Source organism: Zalophus californianus, chromosome 7, assembly GCF_009762305.2.
Source record: "Zalophus californianus isolate mZalCal1 chromosome 7, mZalCal1.pri.v2, whole genome shotgun sequence".
Taxonomy (NCBI): Eukaryota; Metazoa; Chordata; class Mammalia; order Carnivora; family Otariidae; genus Zalophus; species Zalophus californianus.
In genome coordinates this window covers 54,357,532-54,374,496 of record NC_045601.1, presented here as the reverse complement: position 1 = coordinate 54,374,496, position 16,965 = coordinate 54,357,532, and the positions used below count along the sequence as shown (strand labels likewise).

At 42.3% G+C, this 16,965-nt stretch overlaps 1 protein-coding gene across 1 annotated transcript in view; it reads left to right on the top strand.

Moving 5' to 3' along the window:
• The window catches only part of CRYBG1 (crystallin beta-gamma domain containing 1), a 197,910-nt gene that overhangs the window by 134,204 nt on the left and 46,741 nt on the right, over positions 1-16,965 (top strand). The gene's annotated exons all lie outside the window — the stretch shown is intronic.

Genomic DNA, 16,965 nt, shown 5'->3' with positions numbered 1-16,965 from the left:
GCCTAAAGACATTTGTAATATATTTTAAAAATAGGTGTGGCTACCCACTTCTTACAACGTTTCTTAAGAGTAGCACTCTTACTCAAAAGCAAAAAAAAAAAAAAAAAATCATGGACAAAGGACTTGAATAGACATTTCTCCAGAGAAGAGGTACAAATGGCCAACAAGCATATGAAAAGATGCTCAATAGCACTTGTCATTAGAGAAATGCAAGTCAAAACCACAGAGAGATACCACCTCACCCACGTTAGGATGACCCCTATCAAAAAAGCCAAAAAATAACAGGTGTTCGTGAAGATGTGGACTTGTGCACTGTTGGTGGGAGTATAAAATGGTGCAGCTGCTGTGGAAAATGGAGGTTCCTTAAAAAATTAAAAATTTTAAATTAAAAAAATAAATTACATGAAATTAAAAATATGATCCAGAAATCCCGCTTCTGGGCATATATATCCAGGAGAATGGAAGGCAGGAACTTGAAGAGAGATTGGCACACTCATGTTCATTGCCGCATTATTCACAATAGCCAAGAGGTAAAAGGAATGCACATGTTCATTAATAGATGAATGGATAAAGAAAACGTGGCACATACATATAGTGGACTAATATTCACCTTTAAAAAGAAGGAAATTATGTCATATGCTACAACATGGGCATCATGAGGATGAGCCAAGTAAGATAAGTCGGTCACAATAAGACAAATACTTTAAGTTTCCACTGATATATGAGGTATTCAAAGTAGTCTAACTCATAGAGACAGAAAGGAGAATACCAGTTTCCAGGGGCTAGGGGGAGGGGAACTGGGGAGCTGTTCAACAGGTATAGAGTTTCAATTTTGCAAGATGAAAAAGTTCCAGAGATCTGTGACACAACAATGTAAATGTACTTAACACTACTGAACTGTACACTTGAAAATGGTTAAGATGGTCATTTTTATGATATGTGCTTTTAACCATAATTTAAAATAAGATTTAAAAATATTAAAAAGACTAGCACCTCACACACATACACACCATTATCAGTACATGCTTGCACATTGACCTGAGCCAGTAGACGCTTAATGTTTCCGGTACTGATGGCCATGATGAAAAATATAAGAGAGCATTTTTTTTTCTGATTTATAGCACCTAGTAATAAAGACTTAAGTGGTCTAATAGTAGCGTGTCTACTGTTCCACTGAAGGATGGAACTTGTTACCAAGTACTGAAAACTTGTGCTCAGACTCATACAAACTAGAAACCATTGGAGCCAATGTTATGGTAACTTATAATTATTGAATTATATGTACTGATAAATATCAGTACATATAGGTGTCACTATTCAGGTTTTAATAAAATGGACATAATTTTGGCCCTATTATGTTGCATGCTTACATTTTTTTGTAATGTTACATGGGATAGGGCTTATGGGATATAATTTATATCTTTTTTAAAAAGCATAGGTAAATAAAAGCTGGAATTAACATAAGACATAACAAAAACCCAGCGTTAGAGAAAATGGACTTTGTTCACCAGCGGCAAAAAACCAAAACTGAGGTATCCTTCTCGCTCTATCTGCTTCCCGTCTCCTGCAGTCAGGTTTTCCACATAACTTAACGCACACAGGGTTACTTTCCCCAAACTACCGACTGCTTCTTCTGTTGTCTTTTCAGCAGTGTGGGTTCAGTGTCACACCCAAAAAAGGGCGCACCTCTTTAACCCTTTCAACTCTTGAATCAAACACACCCTTATTAAATATGCTTTTCGCGTAAACAGTCAGCATCTGTCATTCAGCTCTGGGTCGGGGAGACAGCAGCCGGGCCCGAAGGTGAGCTGGTGAGAGTTATCCAGGGTAGACTGGGTGGAGGAGGACTAGACCAAGCTCTCCTGAGAAGGAAGAAGATTGACACTGGGTATGCCAGCACAACGACATTTCATTTCCCACATCCTCTTCGTGGTTCCATAGAAAGCAAAACAGAAGCAACATCATGGTAAGAAACTAACTGAAGTTTTGTTATCTCTTCATGGACTAAGAAGTTGTTTTTAATTTGTATGGCATTGTTATTAATGACATCAATTAACTTCACAATGTGTTTATTGTCTAGAGCTGGCAAATTTTCTGGGTTCAAAAATCTTAAGCCATTGTGAGTAGAAGGGATATAATGGGAGGCTGAGTATTTCAGAGGCTTTGGCTTGAAGTTGAAATGAAAATGCCTCGTATGTGATCTGCTGAGTCTGCCTTTTCCTAGGTTCTTGAATATATCACAGGTCATCATTGACAAGCTACTCTCGTTAAATATATTTGAGTTAGTTCCATCAGCCAATTTTATAGAGCTGTTGTTAACTCAGTTAATCTGTTCTTTCCCCTGAGTTCAACACATCCTTTTTCCCCCCACCCCTTTCCCAAATTTGAAAGGGAAACTGATGTCCAGCCCTTCTGAAGAAACTGGTTGGGAAACATTACACTGAGAGTAAGGATTGATTTTTATTTTTCTTCATGGCAGAAGATGGTAGAACTCTATTACACATTCTTTTAAAATGTAGGTTACCTTTCAAATGCGTTCTTCAGTGGGTGTCGGCTCCTCTCTTACCAGCCTGTCCCCATAACAAGCTATTATGTATTGCACATACTTTCCCCAAACGAGATTTTATTAGGACACAGAAATTTATGGGACAGACTTGGCTTCTTACAACCTGTCACTCGAGAAATACTATGGCTTTAAATAAGTTATGAGAAAAAAGCAATCTTGTAAACTTTTAAGAAAAAGAAGTTTATGTAATGTCTATTAGACTTTGCTTCACTAGTTTGATCATGAAGGCATAAATATGAAGCCCTGAGTAAGTGTTGGACATTATTGCTGTTTTCTTTGTTAATATTTCACACTGGCCCCTATCTTTGGATAGGCCAGACACAATGGCTTAATAACTATACTGACAAATGTCTTTACGCTAAGATATGAGTTTCTAATCTTCCTCTTGAAATCTTAACAGAATAAGTACCTGTGTTTTGTAAGAAATACTTTTCAAAAATGATTTGCCAGATTAAAAAAAATTAAACTTCTTGGCTTAAGGGCAATATGACTATGAGCCTTCCAGAAGCATTTTAAGTTGAGTAAGTGAAATTTCTGATATTTTGGTCAACCACCTTATTAAGATAATTGTAAATATCTAAAAATGTACTAAGCAGATGAATTTAAGCATAGCCTACGTACCTTGGTAAGGAAGCCTTGGGGTGGGGTGGGAGAGAGCTGGGAGAGGAGGGTTATTGGCCGGGCTGATGATCCTGAAGGTTGTTTCTCCCTTGAGTTTCTCTGATATGAGATAAAGGTGCATGGGAGACACTGCAGGTCCTAATGGTGTCCTGGCTAGTGAGACCACATTTTAATTTGAATTCAAATGTTGAAATGGGCAGGAACCTGCTGCCTGTGTCTCCAGGCATAATGAGGATTAGGGCAGTGCTCAACCTAGGTGCACAGACTTGTCCTCCTCAAGCCTGTACAGGAGTAGTGTTTGCAAAACGCAATCCAAACGTGCAAGCCAAGGCAGAGAGAAGGCATCCGAGGCTCACGCTGCCTGCCAGAAACAGAGTGGTGAGAGGTGATGAAATGCTTTATTTTTTCAAACTGAAGGAACAGCACCTTTCTCATGGACTTCCCATGCCCAGCATCCACACAGTCCCAGTCCCGCAAGACCAGGGCTAGTAGAGGGAGTGAGGAACAAGAGCAAATTCTGTGGGACCAGAAATCAGGGGGATCTTTCTGAGGGTAGAAAAGGAGTGGAAGGACCAGAAGATCCAGAGAATAGAACAAGATAGTAGATGCTGAATGAAAATCCATCCCTTGATAGGCCCTGGTGAGTTAAAGTATGAACTCCTCCCCAACTTGGTAGTTCTGATGTTGTTTTCTGGGCTCCCCTGGGGCTGTCCATCCAGCCCCTCCTCCTGGGTCTTCACTGTCCACTCCCGGGCCTTCACCTGCTCCTCCTCCCCACCTTCCTTAGCAGCACACTTTGCTGCTCAGCTCTTTCTAAAGTGACCTTCCTGGTTTCTCCCAGATCTTGTTTAGGGGTGTGTGTGTGTGTGTGTGTGTGTGTGTGTGTGAGAGAGAGAGAGAGACAGAGAGAGAGTGAGAGTGTGTGTCAAATGCAGCCAAAAGGAACAGAGTAGGAAATGGAAGGAGAGAAATGGCACAAACATCATCAAGCATCTTCTGGTCCCACAAGCTCCGTGTGACCTTGAACAAATCACTTTCCACACCACAGTTTTCTTAAATGCAAAATGAGGATGACAGCTACCACCTCACCAGACTGTTATGAGGTACCTGGGTCATGGTAGGTTCTTAAGAAATATTAGCTGAAATAAATCACAAAGAAGGAACAATAAAAGAGTAAGTATATAAGATGTGTTCAGTGCCATTTAGAAAGCAAAGAAATGCATGTTTACCTAGTTATTGTAAAATATAGCACACATCAGAAAAATGTATAAAATATAAATGTAGAGTATAATGAATAATTATAAAACAAGCATCTATAAAACTAAGCGCAGGTCAGGAAGTAGCACATTGCTGCCCTGTCTTAAGTCTCCTGTGGGCCTCTCTGGTCATCCCTCCCTCCTCCCTCACCACCAGGGCCAGTACAAGGGTGAGGGGAGTGGGGCACTTGCCTCAGGAGCAAAGTTTAAGGGGTGCCAAGAAACTCAGCCGTCAAGGGGTGCCTGGATGGTTCAGTCAGTTAAACATCTGACTCTTAGTTTCAGCTCAGGTCGTGATCTCAAGATTGTGGGATCGAGCCCCTCATCAGGTTCTGTGCTCAGTGTGGAGTCTGCTTGGGATTCTCTCTCTCCCTCTCCCTCTGCCCCTCCCCCACTCTCTCTCAAATAAAAATAAATCTTTAAAAATACTACATTCAAGTAATATTTGAATGTAATATTTTATTACAATATTTTGAATTTATTGAAAATATTTGAACTTACTGAAAAATAAGTTAATATAAAAAAATCTATGATGAATAAAATATCAAAATTTTACATATAGGATCTCTACCATAAGCAGTAACCACCAATTTAACTGTTATAAGCATCACATCTCCACTTTTCAGTATACATCTATGAATATATCGCAAGACAATGCAAACCAGGTTTCCTATTCTTGACTTTCATATAAATGGAATTATATACTGTGTTCTCATTTGTGTCTGGGTTCTTATGATCAACTTCTATTTATAAAATTCAACCATTGGTCGTGTGCAACTATGTTCGCTCATTTATATTGCTGCAGAGTATTCTATCCTATGAATGCACCACAATTAACTTACTCATTTTACTCTTGATGGGGTCTGGGTCTATTTCTGTTGGGAGCTATTACAAGCAATGCTGTTGTGAACATTCTTGTGCACTTCTTCTGAACAATGTTCATGAGCTTCTGGAGGACAGCAGTTCTCAAAGTGAGGTCTGGGGATCTTTGGGGGTTCCCGAGATCTTCTGGGGATGACTGTAATGTCAAAACTATTTTCATAACAATGCTGAGATATTATTTGCCCATCACTGTCATGCTATCATGAGTGTAGAGTGGAGATCCAGAAGCAACATGATGTGGAAGGATGTCTTGTTCTGCTGGCTAATAGAAGGTGTCCTGACTATAGTTGGGCTTTATGACTCAGCTTTAATTTCTGACCAGATACATGTTGATAGATATAACCTATCTAAACAAAAGCTCTTGGGGTCCTTAAGTTTTAGGAGGGTCAAGGTGTTCTGAAGCCAAAATTCTGGGAATTGCTGCTCTAGGGAGTGTACTGAAGAGAGGAATTGCTTGCTCATAGGACGTACCTCTCTTCAAATCTATCAGATAATGCTGCAGTGTTTTCCAAAGTAGTAGGGCCCATTTACATTCCACGCACCAGTGTAGAAGAGTTCTATCTCTCCACAGCCTCTCTTATATTTGGAATTATCATTCTTTGTAATAATTTTCCAATCTGATGGGTGTGTAAAGGTATCTCATTGTGGTTTTTCTTTTTCGTTCCCTTGATTACTAATTAGGAACGTATCCTACAGAAATAATTAAGAATATGTGTAGAGAAAGCAATAGATATGCTTTCTGCACACTGCAGTGCACTGAAAATAACATAAATAACCAACTAGGAATTGTAGTACATTAACAGGATGGAATTCAATGTAACCATTAAAAATATTACTTTAGGGGTGCCTGGGTGGCTCAGTCGTTAAGCGTCTGCCTTTGGCTCAGGTCATGATCCCAGGGTCCTGGGATCGAGCCCCGCATCGGGCTCCCTGCTCAGCGGGAAGCCTGCTTCTCCCTCTCCCACTCCCCCTGCTTGTGTTCCTGCTCTTGCTATCTCTCTCTCTGTCAAATAAATAAAATCTTCTTAAAAAATTACTTCAGAAGTATATTTATTGGCATGAATTCAGTGAAGAACGATATACCAAAAAGCTTATCTCAAACGGTATTTAATGCCCTGAAAAAGAACCGGGAAGACAAAAATAATAATAGTGGTATCTTGGGAAGGAAAAATTAAGGCTACTTTATATTTTCTGCATTGTTCTTGTTTGTATATTCTGACTTTCAAATATGAATATGTATTTCTTTTTATTTTTTTAATTTTTAAGTTTTCTTTTTCCATCCATCTCTTCCCCAGAGACTGTGCTAGGTGTTTTACAAACATTTCAGTTAATCCTCAAAAAATCCAGAGGATGAGTATTTCAGAAACTGGATTTGGGGAAGAATCATTTGAGAAGGGCACTGAGGCTAAGACAGGCCTTTGCTCTCGTCTGATGCTCTTCACTGAGGACTTAAGGAACAATTCATTGCCCCCAAACTACTTACCATTCTACTATGCACTGTTGTCTGGCTCTTGCTTGTTGGTAGGTGGGTGAGTAAGGGATTTCTGGAAAATATGGTTGATGTGTTCATTGGACAGATATTTGAGTGCCTAAGCATACCATGCCTTGAGAAAGGGTTAGGGACACAGTGGTAAGCAAAATTACATTCCTGTACTCATGCAGCTTATGTTCCATAAAGAAAGATGGCAAAGCATCAGTACAAAGCACAGTTCAAGTAATGATGAGTGCTATGAAGGAAAAGAAGGGAAGATAAGGTTATAGAAAGTGAGGTTCTATTTCACACAACATGACCCAACAGTGTCCACTCTACCTAGTTGCATATCTTCTTTCATACACTATGATCTGGGGGGAGAAAAGCTTAAAAAAAAGAAAGGGTAGACTTCTGTTTGTTTTCTTTATTCTGGTCATGACCCATCAAAGGTGAGCACTCATAAGCAGTGAATGACATGCCACGTTCTGCAGACATGCTAACTCTTATAGGAACTGCATCTGATATGGCTGTTCTCATCTCCAACTCAGCAACTGAAAATCATAAAGTAATCTTACTATTTACTTAGTTTTTGTAATTTAAACTTGGGCCATGAAACATCAGCAAAATATCAGACCATCAATTATGCCAGCCACCACTGTCTTAGGACAATTTGTGCTTTCCACAGCACGTTCATGTATATCATTTCAGGTGAATTTCTCAATAATCCTGTATGACAGATGAGGAATATTTTGAAAGGATGAATGATTTGATCCCTACATAGTAATATTCCTGAGTTCTTTTCATGAAAGCATGCACTCTGCTTCTTAGTTTGGAATGTATTGCCAGGAAGTCAATAATTCTCACTAAAAATTATGGAAAACAGAAATTTGGGGGAAAATATATATTAATTGGAAAGATGAAGATTGTTCCATTTTGTTTCTAGAAATAACTCCATTATTTCCTGCCATGCTTTTCAATGTGGTTAAATTAACCTTAAGTCTCAAGGTCACTAGAAGTCTCAGAGACAGCCTAGGGTCCATAGTGCTGTGTTGGAGAGGCTTTTCAATGTGGTTAAATTAACCTTAAGTCTCAAGGTCACTAGAAGTCTCAGAGACAGCCTAGGGTCCATAGTTCTGTGTTGGAGAGGCTTTTCAATGTGGATAAATTAACCTTAAGTCTCAAGGTCACTAGAAGTCTCAGAGACAGCCTAGGGTCCATAGTGCTGTGTTGTAGAACTGCCACCTCCAGGTTCCTTCTCTCTTCCTGGCCTCCCTCACCTTACCGTGGACTTGACTGCTAGCTGTGCCCGGTGGGGGGAGCCAGGCATGCTGCGACAGACCTCTCCAGGGCTGCTTCCCGCTCTCCTTCCCAATTTATTCCTTATCTCCCTCATCATGTCATTTATATATGGATGACCTAACTGGAAGTTATCCCCTGGGATTGGAGTACTTGGATTCTGAGACCCAATGATAGTTTTCTTGTGTTTAAAGGACTTATTTTTTTAATTGAGGTAAAATTGTATAAGTTTCAGGTGTACATTATAATTCGCTATTTGTATACACTACAAAGTTATACCTACTGTAACTCCAGTTACTGCACGTCACCATAGAGTTGTGACCTTTCACTCAGTTAGCTCACCCTCACCCCTTCTCCTCTGGTAACCACCAGCCTGTTCTCTGTGTTGAAGTCCTTATTCTTGATCTTTGACATGAGCAATTGTGCAAGTCATTCTTTTAAATTGCATAAAGAACATGTTTTTTTGGTTCTGGGTCAATAGAACCAATTTGACTACTTCACAGTGAGCATATTTCCATTTTCCAGTCTGGCTAAGCTTCTTCACCCCAGTTTAGGAAATAACTAGTTGGTGATTTGATTATGCTAAATGAGATAGACATACAGTCCAGGAGGTACTAAGAAATACTGTGCTATAAATTTCAAATTCTTCAGTCTCCTCTTAATTACACATTATGCATAGGGAAAAAAAATTCACCAAATTAGGATTCAATATCTCTACCATGAAGCAAATACTCCAGCGTGGTAGTTATCTTAACCTTTGGGAGAAAAAGAAAAAGTTGGTCAAACTCTGTTCAATTTACACATAGAGAAACATTGTGAGTTACCTGTTACCCATAATCAGGCATGCGGTATCAGTGAGGATCCCAGCACAGGGAACAGAGCACCCGGGGAATTGAGGAAAATAATGAGGGACTATTTACAAACTGTGGGAAAGGTGTTAAGGAAACCAAGAGAAGCGAAAGAAGCTTAAGCTTTCCAGTTCTTTGCTCACCTGGCCTCTTCCAAAATCCTGTCCCTAAATCGTAATCCAGAATTTGAGGTTCTTTTTCTTAAAGAAATCTCTCAAAATTCGTCCTGCCCCACAGAACCTGGTACTACCTCAAGCAAAGGATAGTGAATCACTCCCCGGCGGGCACCAGTTGAGACCATTCCTTCCCATCCTAAGCCTGAAGGGGAAAGAGGGGGAAGCAGTCACTGGGAACTGGAGAGAAGTATGGCTGCCGGGAAGGCTGACAGACAGAAGCCATGGTCAACCCTGCTCACACCCAGCCCAGAGCACAATGAGGAGAAGGGGGTGGGTGGAAAACACCTGACCTCACCCCAGTCCCCCCGTTGATTTCCCATCAGTGCCTTCCACTGGCTGAACCAAACCAAAGCCAAAGGGTAAGGGAGTCAGTTTCTATATTCCATCATGGTCAAAGGCTTGGGGCACAGAGAAGGGTGAGGAAGGATGAGCAAACAAAAATATCCACTGTTTACAGAGTTCCCTGATTCTAAAGACAGCATGCCATAATAAGTGAGAGCTTACCTGCTGTTGACTCTATCATGTCCATTTTTGTATTGCAAAGCCTAGGACTAAGCATGTCCCACAGGCGTGACCTACTATTTGGATGCAGTCAGACATTATAAAAGTGGTGTATAAATCATATTCTAGTAAATAAAATCTTATTTTTCTATGATGTATGATAACCTCAAATGGGAAAAATTACTGAACTTTTAGAAAGCCTGACTTGTGTATTAGGAACATTACTTAGACTCCTTGGGTTATGGTTTGCTTCTTTAAGGTAAGGAGAAAATTCTGGTACAAAGCAGACTCTCAATAATGATGAGTGGGATGAATGAATTAAATGATCCCACAATTTAAACACTCTATGATTTTATCTTCCTTTCTGATTGATCAAGTGTCTGTGGCTTTAAATAATTCGGTTTCACTCTGCTTCTGTCAAACAGTGAATGTCCTAAGGTCAAATCTTAACTGGAACTGGGAGTCTACTTTTCAAAAGAAACTCTTTGCTTCTTCGTTATACCCTTTGGAGGAGCAAAAAATACTTTTGGAATAATGAACACTTAACTATTTCATGAATGATGGCTTTCATATTCAATAATGCCTCTGTTTCAGGGCACTGTTAAACTTGAAAGTTAGAACAAGCCAGGCTGTCACTTCATTGACCCAGTAATATACCCATGATTTTATACAACAGGGTGTGATCATTGTGTGGCTTGAAGCATGAGAAAAAAACAAACAGGGGCACCTGGGTGTCTCAGTCGGTTGAGTGTCCGACATGATTTTGGCTCAGGTCATGATCTCAGGGTCTCGAGATCAAGTCCTGAGTCAGGCTCCGTGCTCAGCAGAAGTCTGCTGGAGACTGTCTCTCTCTGTCCCTCCCCCCACTTGTGTGCACGTTCTCTCTCTCTCTCTCTCAAATAAATAAATAAATCTTAAAAAGAAAAGAAAAAAGACCAAACATATTGTGGTGGTAAGTAGAGAAGTACATATCACCTGAAGTTGAAGGGACAGAGAAGAGATTTAAAAAAAAAAGGGGGGGGGGGACAAGAATGAGCCATAGAAATAGGGTGGGGTGGGCATTGGGAGTGCTGACAAGTACTGGAAACAGTGCAGGGCAAAGTAAGCATCCCTCTTGAGAGACAGGGGAGCCATGACAGCGGAGAGAGGCTCTGAAGGCCTAATGTAAAGTATTATTGATTGCACCGTATGAAGTCAGACCGTAGATCAAAAATGGTTGAATGCAGTAATTTCACATGTCTTTTGGCAAAAGGCCTGCTTGTTACTAAACATGTTACAGTCTGTGGGTCGTTTGGTGCAACCTTAGTCTTCAATCATTGTACCAGCCCTGGAAGAAAGCATTATAACAGCACAAATGGAATAACCGAGGTCCATAGTTCTGTCTCCAGAATCATCATATTTAGTATACTCTGAGGGAAGGAAACTGTATAACACATAAAAGAAAAATATTTATTTAAAAAGTTAAAATGAAAAGTTTGAGTGCTCAATAGGTCAAAGTTTATTTATGTGAATATTTCTTCTTTTACATTTTGTATATTTGTGTGTGTGTGTGTGTGTGTGTGTGTGCATGTGTTTTTTTTGGGGGGTGGGCCATATTTAGCACAAACAATACTGAAAAGAAAAAAAAAAACACAAAATGGAAAGAGAGAGAGAAGAGTAGGTAATTTGAAATGCCTATTCCAATCTAGGTCTGTACCATCAGGGATCCATCTCTAGATCCTCCCTTAAATGTACCTTCATCTGTCTGAGGTTCTGGGGCTGGGATGATTTATCTGCTGCACGCATACCATGGAAAAACGTGATTTTGATTTTCATTCTAAAAGTCTTTAGTATGAACATCCTGGAAGTTGTAAGAAAAGGGTAGTACCTCCTCATGAAAGTCTTTCTTGCTTTTTGTGTGTTTCTCTTTCTTGCATCCCAACTCTCTACATCAGATTGTCCCTCCGACTTTGACTATTTCTCCTTTTTCTCCCCCTCCCCTTCCCCACTCTCCCTCTTTATTCTTTCATCGTCACATGTTTTGAAAGTATTTCTTGCTTATCGAATGGAACTTGCTAAACTTTGTTTTTACTTTTTAAAATTGAAGGGTAGGGGCGCCTGGGTGGCTCAGTTGGTTAAGCGACTGCCTTCGGCTCAGGTCATGATCCTGGAGTCCCGGGATCGAGTCCCGCATCGGGCTCCCTGCTCAGCAGGGAGTCTGCTTCTCCCTCTGACCCTCTCCCCTCTCGTGCTCTCTATCTCTCATTCTCTCTCTTTCAAATAAAAAAAAAAAAAAATCTTTAAAAAAAAAATTGAAGGGTAGGGCACCTGGCTGGCTCAGTGGGTGGAGTGTGCAACTCTTGATCTCAGGTCGTGAGTTCAAGCCTCATGTTAGGCATGGAGCCTACTTAAAAAAAAAAAAAGTTGAAAGGTTTTTGAAAGTTGAAGTACTTAAATCCCTTTATTTTTTAAGCCACACAACTAAAATGATTTTTTTAAAAAACCTATGCATAAAAAAAGTTCTCCCCAATGTAAACACATATACACCTGTTGAGAACCTAAGGTGTTATCAAAGTAATATACCATCCTATCATTTACAATAATGTGCATTAGACTCATTCCTCATCATGGCTGAACTGAAGGAGCTACTTTAATTAAAGGCATCTTTTTTTTTTTTAAGAAATCATAGTGAGTGCTTAGGGAATCACAAGTGTTGCAAAAAAAGTTACTTTTGTACATCAATGTGCCCGCTTTAGTAGGAGGCACATGTGAGTACATGTAAAAAGATCTTTTTTTTTTTAAGATTTTATTTATTTGAGACAGAGAGAATGAGAGAGAGAGAGAGAGAGCACATGAGAGGGGGGAGGGTCAGAGGGAGAAGCGGACTCCCTGCCGAGCAGGGAGCCTGATGCGGGACTCAATCCAGGGACTCCAGGATCATGACCTGAGCCGAAGGCAGTTGCTTAACCAACTGAGCCACTCAGGCGCCGCATGTAAAAATATCTTGACCTGCTTTCTCGAGTCAGGTTTGGGCTGGTAGCCAGCAGGAACCCTGAAGAAATGGAAGTTTGTGTGCAAGGAGCCACACTGCCCTGCAGCATCCTCACATGGGCAGAATAGAGCTGCAGATTCTTGACCACACTAAGTCTTGGGCAAAAAAGATTTCCATTCTGTTTTGGTTTTGGGTAGACCTAATCATGTTTCTACTTATCTCCAAGAGTGTTGGTAACTCCCTTTGGGAAGGGAGAAGGGATGTTACTAATTCCAGTAGCAGCAAATACTTTATGTCCACTGCTAGCTCTAAGTCCCTGTGCTAAGTGTTGGGAATGCAGACAGGACATTTTTCCTGCTCTTAAGGGGCTTATATTCCACTTATAATCCCCAAAAGGTGGGAAACACATGAAGGACTTATTTTTAAACAGTATGTTAATTACATTTTCATTTAATATGCTCAACATATTTTTCTTCAACCTCCAAATCTGATTTCAGGTGAAGTACTTCTAAATTTAAAGCAAAGACTCCAATAGGCAATCAGGTGGTTGGGGGTGGGCGAGGGGGATCGCGGGGGAGTTAAGCACACTATTTTGCTTGTATGTCCAGACATTTTCGTATGTTAGCAATTTGTAGTGTATTAACAATTTATCCTGTATTTCCTGGCCTTTTGCTCCCCCCTAGTTGAGAGGATTGCCGAGATCTCTGAAATTACACTAAATTACTCTGAAATTTACTCAGCGGCCGCTGCGGATAGCAGGCGCTGCTGCATAAGGTCGGGAATCAAGCACAGCTCTGCAGCCCGTGCTCCGCTGGAGTATGGGCTCGTCCTCCATGCTTACACACGCCCCTAACGAGCCACATTTCATATTAACCAACAAGAGCACTAAAACAAGTCCTAGCACACGACCTATGGACGATCTCTGAAGTAGAGCTCTTGTGAACTGCACTCTTCCCCATTGGGCGGGAGTGACCGAGGATTCCAAGTGCAAATTCTGCACAGTGAGGTAGGCCGGCTGCCTTAAATAAGGCGGGCAGAGAGTACACCGGAAAGAGTTAACTGCAAAGGCGGTCTTAGGTTGCAGGGCTCTGCTGTAGTCTGAACACCCAGCCCAAGAACACTCAGGACCCTGACCCAGCAGGGAGGAGAGCCTGGGGAGGAGCCTAGGAGAGCAGGAAGAAGGGTGATTGGCCCTCATGCCTCCTAGCAAACCACTCCCCTTCCTGACAGATTGTGGTGGAGGTTGAGTGAGTAGGTGCTGAGTCCCATCCTACCTTTAGCACTCCAGGTGCAAAGGCTCCTACTTAAGAAGATCCCTACTCTGTACTTGCAGGCCATCTAGTTTTTCATTGTCCATCTGCCATGCTCATTCTTCCTCTATGAACACTGGAAAGGAAAAATTCCTGGCTGAAAAGAAATCTACGTCCTGTTTTAAGAAGGGGTGTTTCTCAAAGACATGACTGTGAACTTTACTTCGGATGAACTCTGCTCAGAGTGCCTTGCGTAGAGATATGCTGGAGATGCCCAGGGACCTGTCTCCTGGGGGAAGGCTGCATTCCCCTGTAAATGAGGACCTAGCTCTTAAAATGACTCGAGGCTCCCATTAACTAAGAACTCTGAAATGGGCACCTGATCCAGATGGATTGTTTCTCATGGGAAAGTTTTATTTTTGAACCAACTTTATTAAGATATAACTTATATATAAAAATTGTACCCATGTTAAGTATACAGTTTGATGAGTTTTGAAAGGTACGTACATGTGTGAACTATCACCACAATTAAGATATAGAACATTACCTTTACCCCCAAGTTCCCTTGTGCCTCTTTCCAATCACACTGCACCCATCCACCCCCTCCTTACCCTCAGGCAACCACTGATCTACTTTCTATGATTATATATTAGATTTGCATTGTCTAGAATAGCATATCAATGGAACCATGCTGAATGTAACATTTTGAGTCTGGTTTCTTCCACTTAGCATAACATTTTTAAGATTTATCCATGTCATTACATGCTTCAGATGTTTGGCCCTTTTTATTGAGTAGTATTCTGTTGTATGGATGTACCAAATTTGTTTCACCATTCACCATTGATGGGCATTTACGCTGTTTCCAGTTTTTGGCAATTATTAATGAAACTGCTGTGAACATTCATGTATAAACAGACAACGCTCTACAATTCTAGGAAATTCAATACACAAAACAGCAGCCTGGCAGGTGATAAACTGGCTGCCCTTCTGAGGGCAGGAGGAGTCAAGTAAGTTGATGAGGCCGAGTTACAAAAAGCAACCGGTTTTGTAAAAAGCAGCTATAGCCAAAAATGAAAAAAAAAAAAAATGCCTGCACTGAGGCAGAGAGGACTGCTGATCAGGCACCTTTCAACCCCATGGGAAAAATGGATTGCAACATGATTGGCTGGACAGAGTAATACATACACTTAATGGTTTTCCTTTGACACAGGCTAAAATTGAACCAACAAGACTCAACCGTTTCTTCCTGGGTACTTCTTTAGAATATGTTTGAAGGCCTGTCCACGCAGCAGAGACAAAGTGCTCCATCTCCAGAGTTAGAAAGACTACTGGTGGGGCGCCTGGGTGGCTCAGGTCATGATCCCAGGGTCCGGGGATCGAGCCCCCTCATGGGGATCCCTGCTCAGTGGGGAGTCTGCTTCTCCCTCTCCTCCCCACTCGTTCTGTCTCTCTCAAATAAATAAAAATTTTAAAAAATCTTTTAAAAAGACTACTGGCTGGTGGAACCTTGGGCAGGGGTAAGAAACCTTGGCAAATGGGCATCAGAAGAGTACCTACCTCAAGGGCTGTTAGGATGATTAGATAGGATTCCATGTAAATCTCTTTGCAAATGTCTAGTGCCTAAGAAGGGCTCAGTGAGCATAAACTATGCTTAAAAATCATGTAATACCTTTGACTTAGAGTAAGAATCCAAATATATTACTTAGGTAGTTGGAATGTTTATTTTTCTTCTTAAATCACACCGTGAATTCTTCCTATATTATTTATATAACCATTGTGGGATTGAATTATTAATCAAAATCTGACTAGAGTTTAGAAGTGTATCAGTTAAGTCACAAAAGCTCCCAGTGGCTGCAGCACGGGCCCATCTCCTCATGCAGCAGCTAGCTAGTTCCAAAGCTCCCGCCAGGTGCTTCTCAAAGCAACAGAATCACTCAGGGCTTGTCAGTAAATGTGGTTCATGAGCACTTCCTCAGGAGCCGATTCTGGGGTGTATGGCCTGCATACAACCTCTTCCTCTGGGCTGACTCTGTCTCTGCACCTCCCCGTCCTCTGAAAGGAGTCGCCGTGGTGGAGCTGAAGGAGCACGTGTTGGAAGCTGAGGACTTGGGTTTGATCCTGACTTTATTGTCTTACCCCCGCCCCCCTTCGTCTCTTTGCGTCGGAGCCAGGCTGTCGCAGAATTACATGTTACACTGCCTGCCGGAGCTGTCTCAATAAATGCTTGTTGACCATGTTTATTTCCGTGGTTTATCTTACAGTCTTTCCTATTTGCCACCACTTCCAAAGTCCACTGGCGGCATATAACGCAAAGGAAATGGAGCTGCTTTGAACAGTGATTCAGAAATCTCTCTGTAAACAGTCAATATTGTAAAAACTGCCCTGAATGTTCGCCTTCCAGGAAAGTTGGGGCTCAAGCTAGCTCCCAGGTTTTAAGTGGAAGAGGTAATTCTTGGGTTATTGTAGCCACACGTGTGGTCCTGGTTTCAGTGGGTTCGTCACGCTGAGCACGCCGCCTTCCCTTAGGAGCCTACCCCTTCCTAGGACGGCCTCCTCCTCTTCCTGCCTGCCCCGGGCCCTCACCTACCCCCTCTCCAGGCAAACCGCGGGGCGCCGCAGCGCCCACTGGCAGGTTTGCTCTTATTGATTAGTTCAGAGCCGCCTCCGCGTCCGGCGCGGGCACCAGGTGCGGGCCGTTTGGCTCCAGGCTATGTAAGAGGTGCACGTTTTTCCGTTCCCCGAATCCGTGCGGAACGACGCGGGCGACCCGGACCCCTTCCCACGGGTGGGTCGGCTTCCTGGGCTCGCGCCTGAAGCCCTGCGGGGCGGTGAGGGACGGGCCTCCGGCTGAGGTCGGCGTGGGCAGAGCCAGGTGCGCTCCGGTCTCTCGGCGCCCCCCCACCCCCCCACCCCACCCCCGGCCGGAGAGGCTGGTATGCGACCGTGGTCGCCCTCCACCTTCGCCCTCCTTCCTCCAGGTACTCCCCGTATTTGCACTCCTAGGAGCTCCCCGCGGGGGAAAGGCCTCTCGGGTGAGCTCCAGAGCGGCCGCATCGCTTTGGGGGGGACCAGCGGGCGTTTGAATGCCCGCGTACTTCTCCCATTGGAGAAGTGCGGGCCCGGCCCG